This window comes from Sinocyclocheilus anshuiensis, unplaced genomic scaffold (assembly GCF_001515605.1).
Source record: "Sinocyclocheilus anshuiensis isolate Anshui unplaced genomic scaffold, SAMN03320099.WGS_v1.1 scaffold1522, whole genome shotgun sequence".
NCBI classification, from domain to species: domain Eukaryota; kingdom Metazoa; phylum Chordata; class Actinopteri; order Cypriniformes; family Cyprinidae; genus Sinocyclocheilus; species Sinocyclocheilus anshuiensis.
The window spans coordinates 772,979-779,336 of NW_015546143.1; positions in this window are offsets into that span (position 1 = coordinate 772,979).

Genomic DNA, 6,358 nt, shown 5'->3' on the forward strand with positions numbered 1-6,358 from the left:
TCGGCTCCCTCTAGCCCCCCGGCCTCCGCTTACTCTAGCCCCCTGGCCTCCGCTCACTCTAGCCCCCGGGCCTCCGCTCACTCTAGCTAAAAGAGGACATGACTAGAAATCAGTGGTTAAGTTGTATTTACAGCACTGTTCCAGAACAGTTCATATTAGAGGTCTGAATTCGACCAAATTTTTTGCACCGCGGGATTAAATTCCCGAATAAAACACGGTAGCGGTCGGTAACTCATTTTTGTACATTTTTATTTTCTCTTACACGGTCACGGTTCATGGATCCGTGTGTTCATTGCTGCATGCCTGTGTATTGTTACCTGTCTGATTGCTCGTTCAGCGTTGCTCCGGCAACCGCGGTGCTGACGAGCTAATCAGCGCGGCTGCACCTGCCGCTCATTCTGTCCTGTCTTTATCTGTCTCGTGTGTTGTATTGCATGTTGTCAGATCGTTGTTTGTCCTTGCTCATGCTTGTTGTTCTCTCCAGAGTCTGTGTGCCCGGTGGATCCCTGCCTCGGATTATTTCCAGTGTGGGAAACCATCGAAGTCTCGCTGGATTCCACTGCCCTAGCTGGATCAGGTCAGGGTTTCGCAATCCCCGTGTGTTCACGTCTACTCACCTGAATCCTCACGTTTGGCTTGCGATCCTGTTTACTATTTATTGTCACAATAAATCACTTCACTTGCAACTGGATTCTGAGTTATCTATCCGTAACAATATATGCAGACATTATGATTATTTAGTGGTTTCCACTTTTTCCTTTCATCTTGTATTATAAAAGGAAAAGGTGGAAAATTAGCCTATTTAACAAAAAATAAAAATAAACTCAAAGATGAAGAAATATATTGGTTACATATGTAACCCTCGTTCCCTAAAGGAGGGAACAGAGACGTCATGTTGGTGCCTGACGAATTGGGACTCTCGCCAGGCAGCAGTGCTCGCATGGAGCAGCAGGAACAGCAGCTCCTGGCTACCGGTCGAGCTGTACAGACTCTGATAACGTAAGTCTCCGATTTAACCACCCAATTTCGACAGCTAAGGTCTGAAGTGGCCCAATGGCCCACTGCGCTCGATTCCTCAACGGCCTCACCTGTGGAGTTCCCCAGCCAGCGGGCTGAGCCCCGCCTACCGCCTCCAACAGTCTACTCCGGTGAGCCCCTGTTGTGTCGATCATTTCTGGTGACCTGTTCTCTTTATATTGCTCTCCAGCCTTCGTCTTTTCCCACAGAGGAGTCCAAGGTGGTGTTTGTAATTACGCTGCTGACTGGACGTGCGGCGCTCTGGGGAACAGCGGTGTGGGAGCAAAAGCATCATTGTTCATCATTCCAGTCCTTTTCGGACGAACTCAGGAAAGTTTTTAATCGGGCGGCATCCGGCAGGGAGGTGGCGTGGGAGTTGGCTGAGTTATGCCAGGGAAATCGCTCTGTCACTGATTACTCGATTGAGTTTCGCACTTTGGCGGCAGAGTGTAAGTGGAATCAGGAAGCGCAGTGGGACATTTTTAGGCATGGACTGGCTGATCGTATCACCAATGAAATCTACACGTTAGAACTACCCACCTCACTTGACGGGTTGATCGATCTGGCTATTCAAGTCGACAATAGAGAGCGAGCTCTACAGATGTCGGTGGGTAAGAGTGGCGATCAATTCGCTGCTTCGACGAGGGGTTCCTCCGATTATCTCTCCGATCCCGAGCCTATGCAGGTGAGCAGAGCCCGTCTTTCACGGGAGGAGAAGGAGAGACGCAGAAGCTTGGGCCTATGTTTGTACTGTGGTGCTGCGGGTCACATTGTAGCACGTTGCCCGGTAAAGGCCAAAGCCCGTCAGTAGATAGGAGGTTACTGGCAGGTGGAGTTGCGGTGGAGAAAACCTCCTCTGAAGTAACGCTTCTCTCAGTTCAACTACTACTAGGTCGGGACACATTCCATTGTAAAGCTCTCATTGACTCTGGTTCAGAGGGAAATTTCCTGGATCGCAAGACGGCGCACAAACTGGGAATTCATTTGGTTCCACTCGACTCCCCCATCTCAGTCAGTGCACTCTGCGGGCAGTCTCTCTCACCTGTCACCCATTCCACGCAGTTGGTGAGGCTCGTTACGTCAGGCAACCACACTGAGAACATTTCCTTCCTTATCACCGACTCCCCTTTGGCTATGGTAGAGGAGTCCAAGGTGGCGTTTGTAATTACGCTGCTGACTGGAAATGCGGCGCTCTGGGGAACAGCGGTGCGGGAGCAAAAGCATCATTGTTGTTCGTCATTCCAGTCCTTTTCGGACGAACTCAGGAAAGTTTTTAATCGGGCGGCATCCGGCAGGGAGGGGGCGTGGGAGTTGGCTGAGTTATCATCCGGCAGGGAGGCGGCGCGGGAGTTGGCTGAGTTATGCCAGGGAAATCGCTCTGTCACTGATTACTCGATTGAGTTTCGCACTTTGGCGGCAGAGTGTAAGTGGAATCAGGAAGCGCAGTGGGACATTTTTAGGCATGGACTGGCCGATCGTATCACCAATGAAATCTACATGTTAGAACTACCCACCTCACTTGACGGGTTGATCGATCTGGTTATCCGAGTCGACAATAGACTGCGACGGCGTGACGAGCGAGCTCTACAGATGTCGGTGGGTAAGAGTGGCGATCAATTCGCTGCTTCGACGAGGGGTTCCTCCGATTATCTCTCCGATCCCGAGCCTATGCAGGTGAGCAGAGCCCGTCTTTCACGGGAGGAGAAGGAGAGACGCAGAAGCTTGGGCCTATGTTTGTACTGTGGTGCTGCGGGTCACATTGTAGCACGTTGCCCGGTAAAGGCCAAAGCCCGTCAGTAGATAGGAGGTTACTGGCAGGTGGAGTTGCGGTGGAGAAAACCTCCTCTGAAGTAACGCTTCTCTCAGTTCAACTACTACTAGGTCGGGACACATTCCATTGTAAAGCTCTCATTGACTCTGGTTCAGAGGGAAATTTCCTTCCTTATCACCGACTCCCCTTTGGCTCTGGTGGTCTTGGGTCAACCCTGGCTATCATTACACAACCCCAATATAAGCTGGCGTCAAAACACAGTCTCATCCTGGAGTGAATATTGTCATGTGTCATGTTTGTTGTCTGCTTGTTCTTCTGTGTCTTGTTCTGTGTTTCAGGATGAACATGTGGATCTGTCAAACGTGCCAGCTGAGTATCTGGACCTGAAGGGAGTGTTCAGTAAGTCTCGGGCTGCTTCTCTTCCTCCGCATCGTCCTTATGATTGTGCGATAGAGTTATTGTCAGGTACGTCTCCGCCTAAGGGCAGGTTATACTCACTTTCCGCTCCGGAAAGGGAGGCCATGGAGAAATATATTTCTGATTCTCTGGCAGACTATCGAGCAGCATCACAGTGAAGAATACCTATCCTTTGCCGTTGATGTCTTCAGCCTTCGAGAGTCTAGAGTCTGCTTCCTTTTTCACAAAGTTGGATCTTCGCAATGCCTATCATTTGGTTCGCATAAGGGAGGGGGATGAATGGAAGACCGCTTTTAATACCTCCAGGGGGCATTTTGAGTATCTTGTTATGCCGTTTGGGCTCTCTAATGCTCCCGCAGTTTTCCAAGCACTGGTAAATGACGTGCTGAGAGACATGGTCGATCAGTTCATATATGTCTACCTGGATGACATATTGATTTTTTCTCATTCTCTCCAGGAACATGTTCAGCACGTCAAGTCAGTGCTTCAGAGGCTGCTAGAGAATGGGCTTTTTGTCAAGGCGGAGAAATGCGTTTTTCATGCACAATCTGTTCCTTTCCTAGGGTACATCGTGTCGTCCGAGGGAGTGCGCATGGATCCCGACAAAGTGCAGGCTGTGGTAGATTGGCCAACCCCGGATTCCCGCAAGGCCCTGCAGAGGTTTCTGGGCTTTGCCAATTTTTACCGGCGTTTCATTCGCAATTACAGTCAACTAGCCGCCCCTTTGACTGCCTTGACCTCCACCAAAACGACATTCGGGTGGTCAGGTGTGGCGGAAGTTGCATTCTCAAAACTAAAGGGCTGCTTTGTTTCAGCTCCCATTCTGGTGGCCCCTGATACTTCTCGTCAGTTTGTGGTGGAGGTCGACGCATCAGAGGTGGGGGTTGGTGCGGTTCTTTCCCAGCGTTCTTCCGCGGACGGTAAGGTGCACCCATGCGCGTATTTTTCTCATCGTTTGTCTCCTGCCGAATGTAATTATGACATTGGTAACAGAGAGTTGCTGGCAGTCAAGCTGGCTTTGGAAGAATGGCGTCATTGGTTGGAGGGTTCGGAGGAACCTTTTATAGTCTGGACCGACCATAAGAACTTGGAGTACATCAGTTCTGCTAAAAGGTTAAATTCTAGGCAGGCTCGGTGGGCCTTATTTTTCGGTCGCTTTAATTTTTCAATTTCTTATCGTCCAGGTTCGAAGAACATTAAACCTGATGCTTTGTCCCGCATTTTTGACAGATCGGAACGGCCGTTGTCTCCCGAATCCATCCTGCCACAGAACATCGTGGTGTCGGCTATGACTTGGGAGATCGAATCGAAGGTCCGTAGGGCCTTGCAAGGGGTAACGCCTCCGCCCGGGTGCCCATCGAGTTGTTTATTTGTGCCAGAAGGATTACGGTCCGATGTCATCCATTGAGGTCATTCTTCCAGGGTAGCCTGTCATCCGGGGGTTAGTCGAACACTTTTTCTCGTTAAACAACGGTTCTGGTGGCAATCTATGGCCCGTGACATACGACATTTTGTTTTGGCCTGCTCTGTCTGTGCCTCTTCTAAGGTTTCCAATCGACCCCCAGCTGGACTTCTTCAACCGCTGGCTGTTCCTTCGAGACCCTGGTCCCACATTTCGCTAGATTTCGTTACGGGACTCCCGCCGTCTCAGGGTAACACGGTAGTTTTGACCGTGGTGGACCGGTTCTCGAAGGCAACTCATTTTATTCCTCTGCCCAAAATACCCTCAGCCAGAGAAACGGCGGTTGCTGTCATTGATCACGTCTTTCGTATCCATGGCCTCCCGGTGGACGTGGTCTCTGACAGGGGGCCTCAGTTTGTTTCCAAATTTTGGAAAGAGTTTTGTCATTTATTAGGGGCGACTGTTAGTCTTTCTTCTGGGTTCCATCCCCAGAGTAATGGTCAAACAGAGAGGGCCAACCAAGATTTGGAACGCGTGTTGCGGTGTTTGGTGTCTCAGAACCCATCCTCTTGGAGTCAGCAACTTTCATGGGTGGAGTACGCACACAATTCCTTACCAGTGTCATCTACGGGCCTATCTCCGTTTGAGTGTAGCATAGGTTACCAGCCACCTATTTTTCAGAGTAGGGAATCCGAAGTCGCGGTCCCCTCTGCCCACGCCTTTGTCCAGAGGTGCCACCACACCTGGAAGAGGGCTAGAGAAGCCATCCTCCGGGTGGGGTCGCGCACCAAGGCCCAGGCCGATCGCCACCGGTCAAAGCCTCCCGTCTACGTCGTTGGTCAAAAAGTGTGGCTTTCATCTAAGAATATTCCTCTCCGTACCGTCTGTAATAAGCTTGCTCCCAAATTTATTGGCCCATTTACTGTCACCAAGATTATTAGTCCGGTGGCAGTCCGCCTCAAACTTCCTCCTGCGTACAGGAGAGTTCATTCCGTCTTCCATGTCTCCAAATTAAAGCCAGTTTTTCGTTCTACCATTAATCCGCCTGCCCCAGTTCCCCCACCGCCGCGACTCGTAGATGGGGAACTCACTTATTCGGTTAAGCGCATTCTGGACTCGAGGCGGAGGGGACGCGGATTTCAGTACCTGGTGGACTGGGAGGGTTACGGTCCGGAGGAGAGGAGTTGGGTTCCTGCTAGGGACATATTGGATCATTCCCTTATCGATGATTACAATCGACAGGTAAGTTCTTCTGGGAGCGCCAGGAGGCGCTCCTAGGGGGAGGGGTACTGTCACGGTTCATGGATCCGTGTGTTCAATTCTGCGTGTCTGTTTGTGTTACCTGTCTGATTGCTCATCAGCATTGCTCCGGCAACCAAGGGGCTGACGAGCTAATCAGCGCGGCTGCACCTGCTGCTCGTTCTGTCCTGTCTTTATCTGTCTCGTGTGTTGTGCTGCATGTTGTCAGATCGTTGTTTGTCCTTGCTCATGCTTGTTGTTCTCTCCAGAGTCTGTGTGCCCGGCGGATCTCTGCCTCGGATTATTTCCAGTCTGGGAGACCATCGTAGTCTCGCTGGATTCCACTACCCTAGCTGGATCGGGTCAGGATTTCGCAATCCCCGTGTGCTCACATCTACTCACCTGAATCCTCACGTTTGGCTTGCTTTCTCCTGCAGGCGCAGGGTTTTTCTTTGTGGAAAAGAAATATGGTTCCCTTCGTCCTTGTATTGACTATCGAGGGTTGAACAGCA